The 19,291-nt window shown below is 42.6% G+C and overlaps 1 protein-coding gene across 2 annotated transcripts in view; it reads right to left on the reverse strand.

The window, feature by feature from the left end:
• Positions 1–17,870, reverse strand: part of Nav3 (neuron navigator 3) — a 751,750-nt gene extending 733,880 nt beyond the window's left edge. For both annotated transcript variants that reach the window (XM_029482745.2, XM_029482744.2), the window contains exon 1: positions 17,644–17,870. The gene's annotated coding sequence lies outside the window, so the exon portion shown is untranslated. The remainder of the gene's footprint in view (positions 1–17,643) is intronic.
• Between the last annotated feature and the right edge of the window lie 1,421 nt (positions 17,871–19,291).

The raw sequence follows: 19,291 nt of genomic DNA on the forward strand, positions 1-19,291 counted from the left end.
GAAAAAATGAAACTAATAACATTTGCAAGAGGTTAATTTTCAAGGACTTGAATATGTAATTTACCACCCACTAGCTTTTCATTAACAGCAACAACTCATCATTAAAAACTTCGCTCTGCTTAGCAGTCCTTGGGTACCTGCAAGTCACCTGACTACAAGAATAACAATTCCTCATCACTTGGTTTTTCAAGGTAATGCATCCAAAGGGCTAGGGTGTGACTTCTCCTTTGTAACCACATTTGAAAGAGCAGAGTAGAAACCACAAACAATTAGAAGCCCCGTGGCTTGGATTCATCGGACAAAGTAGAATGTCACAATATTAATTGGAAAGTTAGTAAGAGTAAAACCTTTCTCCCACCAAAAAAATATGATAGTCATTCTCACAAAACTGAGACATGGCAAGAAAAAATAAATTCGCAGTGTTCTTAAAGCTGCAAAGAAAACAATTATTTATTAACAAAAACTATAGAGATCTGTGAAGTATCAAACCACTCACTTTACAAACATTAGATGGGGCTGAGAGATGACTCCATTAGTATAGCACCCTTCATGCAAATACAAGGACCTGATTTACATCCCCAGAGCCCATTTAAAAAAGTAAAAAGCATGGTGGTACACATTTGTAATCTCCGTCTAACTGCTGGAAGGAAAGACAGGCAACAATTCCTAGGGCAGCCTGGTCTACTTGATGAATTCCAGACCAATGAGAGATCCTACCAAAATTAAAAGGTGAATGGCACCTGAAAAACACTACCCAAGTTCCACTTTGGTCTCCATGGGCATGAGCACACACGCACACACACCATGTTATTTTTACTAAAATACAAGGTCTTTTACTAAAACGTTCTTCACCTTGTGGTATCTATAATATACTTGGTATACAAGGATTATCACGATTTTGGAATGGACACAGTGGGGTTTTTTTATTGTAAAATAATTCACATTCACTCATTAATACATATATCTTAACCGATGAAACCAGCTGTTCTGTGTTTCACTGGATCCTGAAAGTTTTGCTGTTGTTGACTAGAAATTCAAATGGCATCTGAAAAGATGACAAGTAAAACATGCAGTTTTATGCCTAGCCACAAGCTCACTGGTACTTATTCAGCCGTAAAAAGCCATCTGAACTCAGAGCTCACCTGTACACTATTTGAATGTCTCAGACTTCAGCTGACATTACTCTAGATACCAAATGGGTCGTGATAGTGAAAGTCAAAAAGATTAAATATACCCTACATTTTGTAGATCACCTTTTCACAATTTTGCTCATATTGACGTACAAAAGTATACAAAGGAAAGGTTTCTAAATTGTTCCTCAAATCCAGCTGTCCCCAGTCGGGCTCCCATGTTGTGTTTGTCTCCTGCCCTGATTTGGCTTTCCTACAGCTACTAACTTTTTAATTGTTTTCCCACAGATAGGTAACAAGATAGTTTTAGATTTACAGAAACATAGGGTTAGAGAGATGGCTTCGTAGTTAAGCAGTTAAATAATTCCCTTGCAGAGAAGCTGAGTTTGGTCTCCAGCAGCCATGTTGGGCAGCTCACAACTGTTGCCTGTAACTCCAGCTCCGAGAGATTTTCTATCTTATTCTGGCCTATGGGGGCATCTGCATCCACGTGCACCTATCTCAATGCAGACACACATACACAGAATGTTTAAAGACTACAAACAAAAAATATTTCCAAATATATTTAGAAATGATCTTTCCTATGAGTTTAAAATGATGCAAGCTGCAACTGCCTTTTAAAGGACATTTTCAGTTCCTATATTAACCAACTTCTTCCTACACATAGAGTTGCTATTCTTAATGAAATTAGCATACATAATTATGTAAGAAATTATGGTGCGTTATCTCTAAGTAATAAGAGCCCATATAATCCTTACACCAATTGTAAGACAGTCACTGCTATCACCCCACTTTGCAGATGGAAGGACAAAACTATAAAGAGATTAATTCACATTCCTACAACATGGGTCATATTGTGAACTCATGACTCAGCAGGAACATTGGACTGTTTCCTCATTGAACAATTTGTATACTATGGTGGAAGGGTCTTCAGTCTTCACTTTGCACTCACAAAGTTATCATATACATAAATATAAAAATGTTAGTGCATATATATGTGTGTATGTATGCAATTCATGTTTAACTATCTTCAATGTTGACTGTTATCTACAGAATAAAGTATGGGCTCTTTGATCTAGAATGGACCCACTTGGTGGGCTTTCTAACCTTCTAGCCATACCAATCTACACTTTGTACAAATTCTTTCCTCCTGAGGACTAATTGTCCCCAAACTTTTCACATCCCCTTATGTCTTTGTGCGCTTGCAGAGGCACATGCTGAAACACTCCCCACTGCTGTGGCCATCTGGCAGGTTCCCACTCATCCTTCATGACTCAGTGCTAGCATCTCTCTGGGCCTCCTTCCCTGATGCATAGCCACCAACAGAATTATCACTCCCACCTCTGCTTTATATACCCCTCCTTAACACAGTTGGTACAATGGCAAAAGTTTCCTATCTAAAAACTTAGAAGCAAATTATAGGTCCCATCGGCAGTGAGACACTTAAAAGCAACACTCTGTCTTTCCTCTGGCACTGAGCAGAGCAGGCATGCTTCAAGAAGACTAGGATATGTAAATGGTCTGCATGGAATCTGGCAAAAAAGCATCCTCTACATACACGTTCTACAATTCCGGGGGCTTTGCAGTTGGTGAGATTAAACTATGAAGGTGAAATTAACAGATACCTATGTGTCAAATAAAAAAACAAAATCAACAAAGCCTTGATATTGCATAGTTCTTTTTGTACCTAGCATCACAGATCCAACGTAGAGGAGACCTTGACCCGTGCAGGACACATTAAAATTAGTGTTAGTTTAACACTAATTAGTTTAACACTAAAATTAAAATTAGAATTAGTTCCATTAAACTGGAATGCATGAAAAAGTGGCCAGATATAAGAAACAGGTGAATCTCTACAGGCCTACCTGTCAAGGAACGTATTGAGTCTTGCTTGAAAGTATAGCTACCTCCTTCCCATTGCTATATGCTTCCTTCTGCCAGTGCATATCCAAACACCACCCTTTCTAAGTCAAAGCCACTCCCTGCAGCAGGCATCCTGCATTTTCCCCTTAAAAGACTTTCTTTCTTTAACTAATCCTCTCCATGGATGACCATAAAATCCCTAGAACTCATCATCTTTGCACATCATATTTCACCAGCTAGGCACCAAATCCACAAGAACAAGACTACATTCTTTTTGCTCCACTCAACCCCAGTACCTTGGCCAGTGTCTAGTGCACTGCAGAATGGAGAATAAAGCACTGTAAGTTCTGCAGCATCTTTACAAGTGTGTGTGTGTGTGTGTGTGTGTGTGTGTGTGTGTAAAAACTAAAATTCACCAGGGTTTACAAATAATGAAAACAATCTATGCCTGCATATTATAGAAATCCCAGGATGCATTTCAGGTAAGAAAATTTCTCTCCAGAATTCCATATTAGATATCTTTTATTTGAATCCATCATCTAGATTAAAAAAAAAACTTTAAAATTTGGCATCAGTAGCTATCTTGTTACTTATTACATAGATACTACATTTCTAGAATAAGTTGTGAGATTGGATTTTATTTCCAGTGGCTTTTATAACCTTAAATGTGTGAAGTTTATGTCAGAGGAAAAGAAATACATAGGTTAAAGACAAAGAGGACAGGGTCTTTGCGTGAGGGGGAAAAACACTTGATTTTAAACCACAGCCAAAAACAAACAAACAAACAAAAAAACCTTTACCAATGTCTAGCAAATGGAAGAAAGAAAATAATACAACCAAGAACGTACATGCAGTTGCTAGGCAAACTAATCCACATTCCCCTCACACTTAGACATCAAAAGAATCAATAAGACAATTGATGTTCTCGAAGAAGATTCCGTCACCGGCCAAGGACAGCACAAGGTGTGTGCTTGAAGTTAGAGCTCTCGCTGGAATCGAAATAGCATCCCCATTGCCATTGAGTCCATCGACAACATTCCCCAAAATATGAATTCAGACAACTACAACGGTCTCTCAATGATAAACTATGATACACATTTATCATACACACACACACAGGCACAACAACAACAACAACAAATACTGCCTTCTCAAGACGACTCCTGTCCCTATGTTGAAACACACTTAGTAATTTGTGAAGTCTTTCCTCAGCTGCTTCCCATGTGGAGGCTCCATGATGGAATCTCCCATGTGGAGGACCAAAATAAATAAATAAATAAATAAGGACAATACAATCTTTGTTTACTGAAATGGCGAATGCTGAGGAACACAGGTGAGCCCAAGGTCCTTCAGTGACCAGGAGTTCACTACAGATTCTTATGGCCTTGCCACCACACCCTCTGTGGAGACCCAGAATATAGAACCAGAATACATACACCCCCAAATTGATTTACAGTGCCAAATTTGACAGTAAGCCAAGCTGGCTCTCGGGCAAGTACAAAATCCATATCATGTAGAGGGAGAAGACTCCATCAGCAAAATGCCTACCTGGCAATTATGAGACCTGAGTTGGATCTCCAAAACCCACACTGGGGAAAAAAAAACAAAAAGTCTGACAGTTAGACGCATTATTTGTAATTACAGCACTGGGAAGAGAGAGACAGGCAAATAGATTCCTCCTCAGGCTGACTGGCTCTAATCTAATGGGCAAGCTCCAGGCCAAGGAGAAACTGTCACAAAGTAACATAGAAAATAACAGTACTCAGGGCTGTTCTGTGATCTTCATATGCACATGTGCACCTGTTTCATATGCATGCACAATCACATACATACACACCACACACACACACCACAACCCCCAGACCCATAATAACAAAGGCAACAACAACAAGATATAAATATAAAAACATCTCAAGATATTTAACTAAATGGCTTTCTTCTCAGGAACTCTTCGAAGCACAAGTGAAAATCAAACCACAGTCAGGTCACTGTTAAAAAATACCAAGGTGTGAGAATTGTGGCAAGTTGCAGACAGCCCTGGGACTAATTATATTGGTGAGGGGCTGCGAACAAGGAATGAGTCAGCCAGAACTCTGTTGATTTCCTGTAAACCTGCTTCCCACCTTAATTTGTAAAATAAAGGAGAGCTGATGATTGGGCAGATGAGAGAGAGAAGAAGGAGAAAATGGAAGAGAGAGAGGAGGAGGAGGAGGAGGAGGAGGAGGTAGAAAAGCAGAGCAGAAGCACAAGGCCTGGAGAAACCGCAAGTTCTAAGGGGTCTCATAGATGTGGAAGATGGTAGTGTAGTGGTAGATCTGCCCAATCTAGGTGCACAACATGTATTCATATTAATTGAGTCAGGTTTTCATTGCTAGGGCATATTTAGGTTGGAGATTTACCACAATAGTAGCATATGCCTGTAATCCCAGCACATGGGAGCCTAAGGCAGGAGGATCACAAGGCCAAGGATGAAATGAATTATATCTCAGTTCTAGACAAGTTTAGAGACTCTGATCTGGGGAGGGAAAAACAACCCTCTGTACAGGCCTATAATCCCCAGATGCAGTTCAGATCCAGATGCTTTGAAATTCCAAAGGGTTTTTATAACCTGACCTGAAGCGAACATAAAGCCATGGCCTGAATTCTACTGTATTCACTTCCTGTTGTTTCGATAATAAATTATTATAATCTTAGTGGCTGGAGAATGTCAATGCATTATCTTCCAGTGCCAGAGGTCACAGGCCCAACAGTCTCACTAAACTAAAATTCAGCTCATCAGCAGAAATAATTCTCACTGATCTATCCGGGTAAGAACCTATTCCCTGCCTTTGCTGTGGCTTCTAGAAACTCCTGGATTTCTTCCCCCATGGCTTCTCCTTCCATGTACAGAGGCTGCCTGGCTACCTCCTCCCATCCTGTCTCCATTACCATCCTTCTTCCTCCAACCTTCACTGGGAATAATACCCATACTGTCTGCTTGGATGACTTGTGTCACCAAACTAGGCCCAGTCAAGTATTCCAGGTTAAAGTCTCGATTTCCAATCCTTTACACGTTAATCACACACGCATAGATTTGTCATAAGGATGACACTCCCCACCCTGGAAAAAGTGATGTGGACCCCGGAATAGAGGGTTTTCTTCTATCTAATACATCCAATTGACTGTGATTTTATGATATGTTCTTTCCACACATTTAGCAACCACCAGTACCAGAAAACCTACTTAAAACTTATGAAATGCCTTTCTACTCCAAAAAGTTAAATCCTAGATACAATAGATTCATGCTCTATGGGAACTCTACTGAACAGATTTTACTTGGAGAAAGAGAAAAAAAGAAGAAAAAAAACTGTACGTAATGGCATAGTTTCTAATGCATGTTCCTGTGACATTGAGAGTTTATCTGCTGGAGGCAGAAAAGCCTTTGTGGTTAGTGAGGCCATGTCTAAGAGACCTTCACAGGAACATTAGCATGCATTAACGGGGCAGAACTCGAAACGACTCTCAATTATGGTAACATAATCCCACCCAGCCCTGTGTTGAGCACAGCCTGGCCATAATAAATTGTAATGTCTCACTATAAATAAAGCAACTAAACACTTCAGAAAATAAATATAAAAACTTTTTACATTAAAAATTAAAATACAATCCAACTTCAAGGGCAAGGAAGGACCTTGTTTTTGTTCCTTTCTGTATTCCTGTATGCTCCTGACAGTGTCAATGGCAGTCAATATACATCTACCAACTTTGTGTTTGTTGAAACATCATGTTTACTTCATGGGATAGATTAATTCAACATCAGATGTGCCAAGCACATAAAATAAGCACACAAGGTGGGACACATTATTCAACAATAAATAAATGAAAGCATGCCTATCAGAAAGCCGCTAAGACACCCAAACTCTAGATACATCTGCCATAAATCAATTTCTCTGGCAACAAAGAGTAGCTCAATTTTTATGTATTGCATCAAGAATATAAATATTGGACCCGTGTCCATCAATTCTAAAGGCAGGTCTTACTGCATAGTGTGCTCAAGTATAAAAATATCCAGCACTATTTACTTCATTAACTTTGTCCGTGGGCTTGCGATGCAACTAATTTGTGATGTACTGAAAACTGGTTCCTCAAGGACTAGTTATTAGGTCTCCTGATACGTTCCAGGTCATGCTTATTTAAAGAACAAATAGCCACAGAGAAGAGGATAGAGAAAGCACAAGATGGGAGGGAAGGGGAAGCGAAGGGAGGGGAAGAGAGGGCAGGAGAAGGGAGGGGAGGGGAGAGGAAAAGAGGAAAGAGGAAGCAGCAAGTTTGAGTTCCCAGAGAGCACGGTATTGGCCTGAGTCGGTGAGAATCGTCACTGGTTTATAACAAAGCAACCTCGGATCTGGAATTTTTCTCAGGGGCAAGGATCCTGTTAGTTGCCCCTCCAAACAATAGCAAGCATACAGAAACCGCATGCCCAACCCTCGAGATGACTGCAGACCCACTCACAAAAAGAACCTAATGCAGACATTAAGTACTTAGAGGAGTAAATCCTTTACCTCTAGTCTCCAATGTTCTAAACGCTCCATATTTAAAGTTCAGGCACTTCCAAACCTTCTAAGAGATAGCATTACTTTAGATAAAAATTAAACAAATTCATGAAGTAAAATGTGGCAGTGAGACCTCTTTTGATCCTTTATTTCATAGATTTAACATGTATGAGAATACAACCAAAACCTTGCATTTATAAAGAATCTATTCTGCTTACAGCGATATCCATTTCAGATATAGATGAGAATAGTTTAACAGATCACAGTCTAAAGCCATGTGTGTGGTGGTTTGAATATGCTTGGCCTAGAGATGGCACTATTTGGAGGTTTGGCCTTGTTGGAGTAGGTGTGGCCTTGTTGGAGGAGGTGTGGCCTCGTTGGAGTAGGTGTGGACTTGCTGGAGGAGGTGTGGCCCTGTTGGAGGAGGTGTGGCCCTGTTGGAGGAGGTGTGGCCTTGTTGGAGGAGGTGTGGCCCTGTTGGAGGAGGTGTGGCCCTGTTGGAGGAGGAGTGGCCTTGTTGAAGGAAGTATGTCAATGTGCAGATAGACTTTAGGATCCTTGTCCTAGCTGCCTGAAAGGCAGTCTCCTCCTAGAGGCCTTCAGATGAAGATGTAGAACTCTCAGCTCCACCTGCGCCATGCCTGCCTGGATGCTGCCATGCTCCCACTTTGATGATAATGGACTGAACCTCTGAACTTGTAAACCAGCCCCAATTAAATGTTGTCCTATATAAGAGCTGCCTTGGTCATGGTGTCTGTTCACAGCAGTAAAACCCTAACTAATACAATGTATAAGAAAGACAGCTTAGCATTCCGCACAGAAGTCAAACTATACACTTGTGAAAAGCAGTTGTAATAAGTAAAATGCAATAACCTTTATTTGGGTCAGATTAAAGTGATCAAAATCTGTAGGATAAAGTAAGATAATATCACACAGAAAGGCTTCTGTAACAAAATCCTTATCATAAATAAAGCATTCAGGTGTACAATGAAAATGGATTTGGCATATATACATATATATGTGTATATATACACATACATATATTATATATAATATATAGTATTATGTGTTGTAGTTTACATATATGTATTATATATATGGCCCATATATATTACATATACATGTGAACTACAATACATAAAACCTACATAATCACCAGCATTCTTGCCCCCTTTACACCTCTATTTTCATTTAAAATTCTGAAAATAGTTGAATTTTTACCAGGCATGTTCTAAAAGAATTTTCGAAATTAAATTCCAGGATTATCTGCTAATAAAAGAGAACCGGTGTCTCCTGCCCTTCTTGTACATAATGCTGACCAGAGAGGCTCATTCTTAGGAGCTTGAAGAAGAAAGGAAGCCACAGATAGTGCTTGTTATTCACTGTGGAAAATGAATAGTCAAACAGCATTCTGTCAAGCAAAAACGCTATGAGCTATAATTTTCTGTATCTACAAAATAGCAACAATTCATTTCTACAATTAATATGCAGGAGGGCAGTATGGTGGTTTGACTAGGTTTGGCCTCGATAGACTCCTGTGTTTGAATACTTGGCCCACAGGGAGGCACTATTAGGAGGTGTGGCCTTATTGGAGGAGGTGTGGCTTTGTTAGAGGAGATGTGTCACTGTGGAGGCGGGGCTTTGAAGTCTTACATGGTCACGCTCTGCCCAGTATTTGAAAAATAAAAAAATATCTAGTTTCCTCCTGGCTGCCTTTGGATCAAAGTAGAAAGCTGTCAGCTGCTCCAGCACCATGTCTACCTGCACACTGCCATGCTTCCCACCTTGATGATAAGGGACTGAACCTCTGAAGCTGTAAGCCAGGCCCCAATTAAATGTTATTTGTTAGAAGGGTTGCCTTGGTCATGATGTGTTTTCACAGCAATGGAAACCTAAGTAAGACAGGCAGTTAGTTATCTATTGATACTATGTAACAAATTACTCCAACATTTACCAATTTCAGTAAATAAGCATTTCTAACTCATATACTTTCTGTGGGTCACAGTTTCAGAAATAGCAGGGCTGTGTGATTCTGCCTCAGAGACCAAAGAGGATATGGTCAGATTCTGCCCTAAATCTAGCATCAGCTTAAGACCATACCAGGGCTTCAGACACACTTCCCAAGGCGGCCCTTTCGTGTGATTGGTACAGACTGGTGCTGACTATGCAGAATGCTTCCCTTTCGTGCCCTATCAGTCTCCAGGGACTGAGTATGCTCCCAACACAGCAACTGGCCTTTTCCAAATCCAATGACCCAACAAGGAAAGGTGAGTGTGGCAATGTCTTAGGTGGCACCCCAAGTCATACATCAGCACATCTGCCACCTTCTGTAGGACATGGGAGGGGACATCCCAAGGGCATGAGCAGCAACAGGCAAGGTTTGCTGAGGATCATTTGAACTCTGACTGTTACAACTTAGAAACGAACTTCTGAATGAAGAAGAAATCAATGTTTGATGAAGGTTAGAACTGTTCACTATAGTTTAATTTCTCTAAACTTTTATTACATATGACAACACAGTATTCAACGGGACATGCTAGTGCCCTATGAGAAGGACTTAAGTGTCTATTGAATCAAAATAATACCACATCTTTTAACCTAGACTTACAACATTTGCTCAATTCCAGCATGTTTTTCATGCACCGTTTGTGTGTGTGTTATTTGATTGATTTTTCCATTACATGTTTACTATTATAATGGCTATCATTCTGGTATCAATTTTATCGATAGAGAGGTCAAAATTTAAAAATTAGCCATGCTGCAGCCTTAACATCATAGAAAATTAGAACGAGAATCAATTGATAAATAACCGTAGAGCCAAGTGATAACTGTAGAGCCACGATACTGCGAGGAATCCTAAGAAATCGCCTTATTTTCTGAAACTGACAGGCCTCGTGGAATCCAGTAAATTATCCTCTTACTTTTATGCTTTTTAAAAACTTCCTATCATCAAAACTCTGCAGAGTGATACAGTAATTCACTACTTTGTTTTTCCTAGAAGACATGCCACCAACGGTCATCGAAAATTACCTGTTCTGTAAAGTTCTGCATATTGGAAAGAAGTTTTTAAAAAAATGAAGTATGGCATTCTCATCCAAACAGCACATTCTTGTCGATGGGGTTTCGGATGACTACACGTACAGAACAATAGTTTGGCAGCCTTCTGTAGCCAGAGCTTGGAGTTTCTCTTTCTAGGATGACAATCTAATTAACAGCTAAAGCTACAGATTTTATGCTTGCTTTGTTTCTATCCTAACATATTTCGACTATAGCTAAGTCTTATTTAGGCTTTCAAGTTTGGGATGACTGTCCCAGTGTTCTTTCTATTGCTGTGATAAATACCATGAGCAAATCAACTTGGGGAGGAAAAGGTTGCTTTGGCTTCTGCTTCCACGATATAGTCTATACTTGAGAGAAGTCAGGACAGGAACTCAAGAAGAAACCTAACAAAAGGAAATTGAAGCATTGAGGTTCCCTCTTCCCAAATTACTCTAGCTTGTGTCAACTTGACCAAAAACCTAACCAGGTTGACATACAAATCCATCACCATGAAACTACAACCTTTCCTTTCTTGTTTGTCCAAGAGATGTTACGTTAATATCACTGTATAGAATGCTGCAAAACTTTTAAAGTCCCACTGCCTTTAAAAGATTAAAACAGTTTAAAAGCTCAAAATTCATAACTGTGGGTCCTTGTAGAATAAAAAAAAATGAGTGATATTCTTCCTAGAAACCACTTTCTTATTCCTAAAGGGAATATGACCAGAACACAGGCACAATCAGACCAAAGCAAACCCAAATCCCAGCATCAGCATCAGTGTCCAGTGTATGGAACTCATTTATGATAATCTGGGCTCCAGATGGCTTGGGCGCACCCTTAACTCTTTGACTTAGCAATACACAGCACAGGTAGCTTGGCTCACAGACTCATGCCAGCTCAACTCCACACCTGCTCTATCCCCCTCACCTGCTCTGTCCCCCTCACCTGCTCTATTCCCCCCTCACCTGCTCTATCCCCCCCTCACCTGTTCTATCTCCCTCACACCTGCTCGATGCTCCCTCACCTGCTCTATCCCCCTCACCTGCTCTATCCCCCTCACCTGCTCTATCCCCCCTGCACCTGCTCTATCACCCCTCACCTGTTCTATCCTCCCCTCACCTGTTCTATCCCCTCCACACCTGCTCTATCCCCACCTCACCTGCTCTATCCCCCCACCTGCTCTATCCCCCACTCACCTGCTCTATCCCCCACTCACCTGCTCTATCCCCCACTCACCTGCTCTATCCCCCCCCCCCGCATCTGCTCTATCCTCTGCACCTGCTTTATCTTTCATGATAACCTCATTGGTCCTGGCATCTGCAATATGCTGGCATCTCCACTGCCACAGAGGCTGTACTTTCACCAATGGCCCTGTGGCTTCTCCCCCAGAGACTCTGAGCACACTGAGCACACAGTGTCAATCTTCAGCATCTATACGTGACCCCTCTCAAGCCTAAGTTCTCCACTGCAACTGAGGCTACATCTTTGCCAAAGGTGAAGATCTCCTGACTTCTTACAGGACCAAGCTTCAGATGTTCTTCATACACCCTTCAAACACCACAGCTTCCATGATGCCACAATCAGTAACATTACCAACTTTGACCTTGAACTTCTGATGCAGCTTTGACTCCACTGGACCCTGTAGTCAGCTTCTGTTTGCAGACTCTTGAGGAAACACTCCCCATAAAAGTTTGCCTCAGTGGTGCTGCTCTCTACTTCCTCACTATATGGCTGATTTCCATCCCCAGATGAACAGCATCATTTGTCCTGTTTCACTTCTGGGAGTTCTGATCTACCATTAATTAAAGCTGATTCTTCAACCCCAGCTGAGCAGAAACCATATATTAATTCGAACTATCACATAAGCAGCCCTGACCAAAGTATTTGCTTCAGGCTGAAATTTCACAAAGCAGGCCTCCACCATCTGCCCCTCCTTCAGTATTGCCATCTTCCAAGTTCCCTAAAATCAGTTCACTAAGCCCAGAGTACCCTATGGCTTTTCCCTCTTAAAGATCTAAAATTCTGTCCACAGTTCTTTCACACGAGTCACATATCCGATATCCTGAATATCAAATATCTACATTGTTATTCATAATCTAGCAAAATTACAGTTCTGCAGTAGTAACAAAAATAGTGTTATGGTTGGGTGACACCACAAGATGAAGCACTGTGTCAAAGGGTCACAGCCGTAGAGAAGTTAAGGACCTCAGCTCTGCATAGCAAGTGGCAGAGTTGCCATTGAAGATCTTGGAAATCTATTCCGCAAATCACGTTTGTAATTTGCTGGACAATGTTGCCAGACAATGTAGCCATATGATCAAGCATCCACGGGTCATATTCTAGCTCAGGCAGGTGGCATGTGAACCTGTTCAAAATCCAAATGTTTCTTTTGATTAGAAATTACATTCCCAATGAGTAGCACTCTGTGGGCCTGTTTGAATATGTAAGGTATCATTTCGTTTCCCACCAGTTTGCTTACAGTCTCTCTAAAAACAGTCCTATGATATGGCTGAGAACTGGGATGACTTCGAAAGCAGAAAAAGGCAATAGTTTAATATAAAACCCAGAATTCTACAGAATGCAAGATCAAATGGACAATCAATAGATTTTTTTTCAACCATTCCTAGCTATATCTAACCCACTTTAAATCACCTTCAATCTAAGCAATGACATTATTCTCAGTACACCTCCAGACCTGGAATCTTGAAGAAGTAGAAGGAGGAAGAGGAGGGAGGAGGAAGGAGAAAGGAGGAAGGAGGAGGGGGAGAGAGAAGGGAGGAGGGGGAGGGGGAGAGAGGAGGGAAGAGGGAGGAGGGGAGGAGGAAGAGGAAGAAAAGGAGGAGGAAGAGAACAATGAGGATGAAGAGGACGAGGAGGAAGAGGAAGAGAAGACAACTTATGAAAATGATTGGCAAAAAGCCTTGACAAACTAACATTGTGTGATCCAGAAACACGAATCAGCAGCCTTTACACACTTACTGAGATCAAGTTTGTCTTCTGACATTGTGAAGTTACTTTGGTTAAAAAAAAAAATGCTAACTACATATAGTTTGAAAGGCCTGCATCTTCATCCTTTCGTCCTTTCGTGAATAAGTCCTTTCTGAGGTACATAACTAACGTGAATGCCTCTCTAAAATCAGAATCTGTTTGACTGCAATGTCTGCTGTGCCTGTCCTAAGATCTCCTCTAGGACAGAAGAGGACAAGGACCTACAGAAAGGTTAGCACCACAGTGACGTTCACTTAAGACGCTGTTGTAATTAGAGAAGAAAGACAATGATGAAGGAGGGCCAGAAAGCTAGCACTGGAGACTTTGTCTACCCTCAAGTCCACTTTTCATTATGGAAAACGACCATTTTCCCTCAAAGCGGGGTAAGAAATGGGGGAGATTCTTAAATATCTTCTTCTTTTTAACTAAAACAAGTTTAAGCCCCACTTGCATTCATGTAAGTTGGAGGCTGATACCTGCTGTGCTTAAGCAGTTCTGTAACTAATGGAAAGTGATTCCTTTCCAGTGTCTACTGCCTCTGTCCATGAACTACAGACTTTAACATATTTACCTTCTCCTAGAGGGAAAGAAAACATATCACTATAATCCACTCGTCAATAGTACAAGGAAACATTTCTATTTAGAAACCATCTCAATGTCTCTGTATCTATCTTTATCTCTCTGTCTCTGTCCTATCTCTCTCTCTCTCTCTCTCTCTCTCTCTCTCTCTCTCTCTCTCTGTGTGTGTGTGTGTGTGTGTGTGTGTGTCTTTGTCTCTCCTCCCCTCCCTCCCTCTTCCTCTTTTCTCCCTTCTCCCTTTCTCCCCCACCACTTTTCTTCTGGGAAAATAAAACACTAGGTAACATCTGAGAATCTAAGAGCCACAGCAAAAGTAACTCTTTAAGACAGTGTCAAATAGATATATAAAGATCTACTGCCTCCTATTTCTATCACCAATTCCATGGCACCTCTCATTTCTGTCATCTGCACTTCCTCTCAGGTTTGATATGGTCATATTCCAGCCGTAATGAACCCCCCCACACACACACATACACACACAAAGGCAATTACTCCCGCACACTTCTAAGTTCTTTACAACAAAAGTGGAATTATTGTATGTGTTTCCGGAAGAGTTTTACATCACCACTCAGGCAAATAAGGAAAAGCCCCTAGAAGCAAGCCTGAGAAGTATTCTCATAGCCAACATGTTAACATCCATCTGTTCAAAGAAACCAGGATACTAATTCTTTTCACATGAAGTCTCTGAAATATATAGAAAGTATAAGCCTATGTCCATACTTCAGCTTGTACCTAGTACAACCATTTCCTGTTGCCATGGGTTACAAGGATGAGTCACTCAGACAACTTGAGGAAGATCGTATAGCAATTTCAGAATGAAATATATTCTTCGTAATTATCAATTTGCCACAGCTCAGTATATTAAATGAACAGATCACAAACCTTACTAATGTCACTACATAAAAAGTAGGGACTTGAATTAGGCAAACATGAGAAGTTCTACTTTACTATTATGAAGCAGATCACTCATCACTAGTCTCTCATTAAATAATCTATATATAGATACAATCACAGGTAGGAGGTGAGTAGTTTCAGAATCAGTGTACTATAAGTAACAGTGGTTTGTGGTCATCACTAAAATATCTTTTAACCTCAAATCATAGGCCACTTAGAAGCCTTTATGCTAAGTCCTTCATATACACACTCTTAACAGGAATCATCACAAGGAATATGAGAGAGGCCAGACAGCATTATAACTCTGATATTAAGAACAAGGACAACAAACACCTTATTTGTATCTGTGATTTAAAAAAAAAATTGCACATCCAAGGCACATCCAAGTTGCACTTAGCCTACTGGAAGCATCTTGTTCATGTGTCAGAATAAACCTATGTGTCCAGGAAAGGCCAGAATTGGAAGGCAGGCATAATAAATGTAGCATCATTTCTATACAATCACTGCTTAGAGAAACGTCCTCAGAGCATGCTTTGGGGGCTCCATTGACAAATGAATTGTTAAATATTCTCTAAATGTTCATCTGAACATCTGACCTGCATTAAAAAACGGCCTCTGGGTCAATCCATATCATTTGTACAAATAAGAACGTGAAACACGTTCAAGATGTAAAGCTTGCTAATTGGCTAAACATAAGGATGACGTTATAGAGTGGCAGAGCAATTGCATTGCCTTCTTTTGGGTTTGTTTCCCATCCTGGCAGTGGCTTCTCTTCTTCCTGATCCATTCCCTGCCCCAGGATCCTTCATTCTGTATTAATAATTCAATTTAAAGACAAATGTGCACACAAAGGAAGGGAGGTTTGGATGTGCTCTGAAACTGAGCCCTTCCCGGCATCAACTCTCCCTATCACAGAAAGTGGAGGAAATTGGTGATAGGCACCAATTTCCACATGGGAAATATTGTGATCTCAGGAAAGACTTAACTGTAACAAGATATCCTTTTGGAGAAAATTGTTGAAAATCCAATAAACCCCCTTTGGACTAAATAGAAGTCACACACACAAACACACACACACATACCACAAAATCACTCTTTGTTTTCTCATGATACATGCATCTTATATGTCAAACAAAAATTAAAAACATAATGAGAAAGCATCAACCCAAACAAGGCAGAATAGGTTCAAATGCAGTGGATCCTTTTTAAGTAGCCGGTCCTTCCTCGTATAGCAATCCATCGGTCGGTCAATGGCCCAAAACAAAAGGCCTGACTTTTATTGTATTTTTCACATGGTCAGCACCGAAGTCCAATTCTAATTTCACACAGAAGTTGCTAATCCTTTTCCATTCTTTGGCAGGGCCAGGCCAGTCTGCAGGTTCTCTGTACTTCCCAGTTGGATCAGCTTAGATTTCAGGAAGCAAGTGTCAGAACCTTAATTATGACCTTTTCATTCTAGTGCCTGGCCCATGCAAACTCAATCAGGTTCAGGAGCCGATAATTACAATAAAAGTTCCATGTTCCATAGAAGCTAGAGGAGGGGAAGGGGTGTCTCCCAAGTTCCCTACAATTAAACCTCAATGAGGAGCAAAGACCACAGCGATAACAGAAGAGGGAAGTTGCACTAAAATGAGTCGCTAGATTTTTTTCAAAGATGTATTTATTTATACCCGTGACTTATTTGGATTTAAAAATTCATACTGTCTTTACAATACATGTGGTACTTAGAGCTGCAGAAGTCCGATTCTGACGTACAGTCACCCAGCTTAGAATGCATTTCTGCACAATCCATGGAGATCAATAGACTCGGGGAAACAAATATGTTGATGGATGAGGACGGCTCTGAAAACAACCAGGTTAAGGTAGCCACGTTGCTGGTTTCACAGTTATTCTCATGCTGGCAGAACCAGGGGGTTACAAAGGATTCCTCCCTTTTTGTAAAGGGGAAAGGGGAAAGAGGGGAAGGAGGAGGGAGGAAAAGAAGGGAAGAAAATGGTATGGATAGTGAGAAAAAGAAGAAAGAAACGGAGGATGGTGAACAAGAAAGAGAAACCCAAAGAGGGGCGGGGGGGGAGCAAAGCTAGGATGTATGGATGCTAGCCAGCCACCCAGCCAAGTGCTCCAGTACCCGCAAGCCTGCATCCCTCCCTAACAGACTCTGGGTTCAGGCTGTAGACTTAGGGCTCCCTGGCGCTGACAGCCGTCCCCACAATGCCAGTGCAAGCAATGTGTGATGCTCCAAGTAGCCCAGAGCATCCAGCCCATCTGAACCCGCCACTCCCTGGACCGTGCTCACCACCGCCGCCCCCCCCCCGACTTTTCCTTGTCACCCCCCCCCCATCACTAGTCTCAGGGTGGGGGGGGGGGGTAAACCTACAGGAGAGCAGCATGGGGGAATCAAAAAAGGGAGAGTGGAGGAAGCAATCAAAATATTTTTTAAATAATGTGATAATAGATGCAGGGGAAGTGCCAGGGAGGGTGCCCGTGGCAAGCACCTGGGTAGCACAGCATGCTGTTGCAAATCCCCCAGGCTGCGTGGGGCTGGGCGATTTTCCACAAAAGGAACTTTGCAAGAAGCGCGGCGGTTTTGCAAGGCGTAGAGGAGATCGCAGCGTTACCTGGCCGAGGTCAACGCCGGCGGGCCGGCGGAAATCCTCAGGTTTGCGGTCCTGAGCCACTTGATCGGGTTACTATGGAAATCGTCTTAGGGAGGACGCGAGCGAAGCAGGAGCCGGGCACATCGTCGTCGGCCGCCGAGCGGGCGCGGGACCGGGCGCGGCGCCTCTTCCCCCGGCCCGGCTCGGCTCGCTCTTTCTTCGCTCTCGGCCGGGCCGCGCCTCCCCGCCCCGCGCCGCCGCCGCCGCCGCCGCCGCCGCCGCCGCCGCCACCGAGCAGCCCGCGGGCCGAGCCGAGCTCTCGCCGCGCGCAGCCGGCAGCCGAAGCGCGAGCTCGCAGCAGCCGGCCTGGGCGGCGAGTGGCGCTGTTTCCCAGCCGCACAGCTGGGATTTAAAGAGACAGACGCGTCGCCCGGCTCTAGGGGGCCCTGGCCTGGAGGGGAGCCCCGCAAGCTCGCCCAAGGTTCACCCCAAGAGAGCCCAATAGCCCCAGCCCGCTCTCTGGGTGAGCCAAGTTTCCTGCGGAGGGCACCTCTCCCGTGACCTGCCTCAGCCACCTCTCCTGACTGCAGAACAGGCTGCAAGGAGAGTAAGGGTTTAAGGGGGAAATGATTTGTATGCTCAACAAGTCATGCACCTATTTTCAGCCGCTCTGGCTTCCGTCCTTGTGCACCGACTTTTTCATTGAAAGCACACAGGCAAACGCGGGGGGGGGGGGGGGTGAGGGGAGGGGACTCTTCGTTTCATGTCAGACTCTAAGCAGAGATGCAGATGTGTGGGTTTGGAGGAAGGTACTGGTGGAAAGATATAGCTGTCAAATACCTTGGATTCCCACCCCCACCCCAACCCCCTTCCAGCTTAAGTAATGTCTCCTTTTCTCTTCCTACCCAGGCCTGGAGAACGTGCTTAAAGGTACATTTCAACCACTACTCCAGCATCATTCAAATGCTCCTTTTCTCTAACAGCCTTTTCCCTGCAGCTAGGAACACAGGGTTGAGGGTGAGGTGGGGGTGTCTAGCAGAAAGAAGACACTAGTCTGGCCCATTTCTACCCAAACTCAAAGCCACTTCTCAGTGAGCACATACATCAGAAACAGACCGTGATGAGCAACATGCATAGTTTGCTACTACCATGCACAGGTGGAACTAAAGAAATTACAACCCAATAGGTTTCCCACGCCAACCAATGCTCTTCATCGCTCCGTATGCGACCGGACCCAGGACCTTTGCTGAACTTCAAAACAAAACTTCCCCCTGGAGAAGAGGAAAGGGAATTCACTTGAGATACACAGATAGCGGATGCTTCATAAATATGGAGGGGGCTGATGGAAGCTGTCCTGGGGAGGGGCGAACCCATGTCTAGACTATAAACACCTGGCAAGCAAGATTTATTCATATTCCTTCTTTCACTCTTAGACTTTACACGCTGTATGAGCTGTGAACATAACCTTCCCACCATAGAGCTTAAGTTTCTCTCTGGTACCTCACTATCCGGATGCTCAGCTCACCTCTGCATCACCGTGCAACCTTCATGCATGGGCTTTTGGTTTTGGTTTTGGTTTGTTTGTTTTTGTTTTTGTTTTTTTTCCCTTTCCTCCAGAATAAGCCTTTGTGGCCTTGTAAGTTCCTAAGTGCCTTCAAGAAAGCTTCTT

The sequence above is a fragment of the Mus caroli genome, unplaced genomic scaffold (genome assembly GCF_978045245.1).
Source record: "Mus caroli unplaced genomic scaffold, Mus_caroli_1 scaffold_9, whole genome shotgun sequence".
Taxonomy (NCBI): domain Eukaryota; kingdom Metazoa; phylum Chordata; class Mammalia; order Rodentia; family Muridae; genus Mus; species Mus caroli.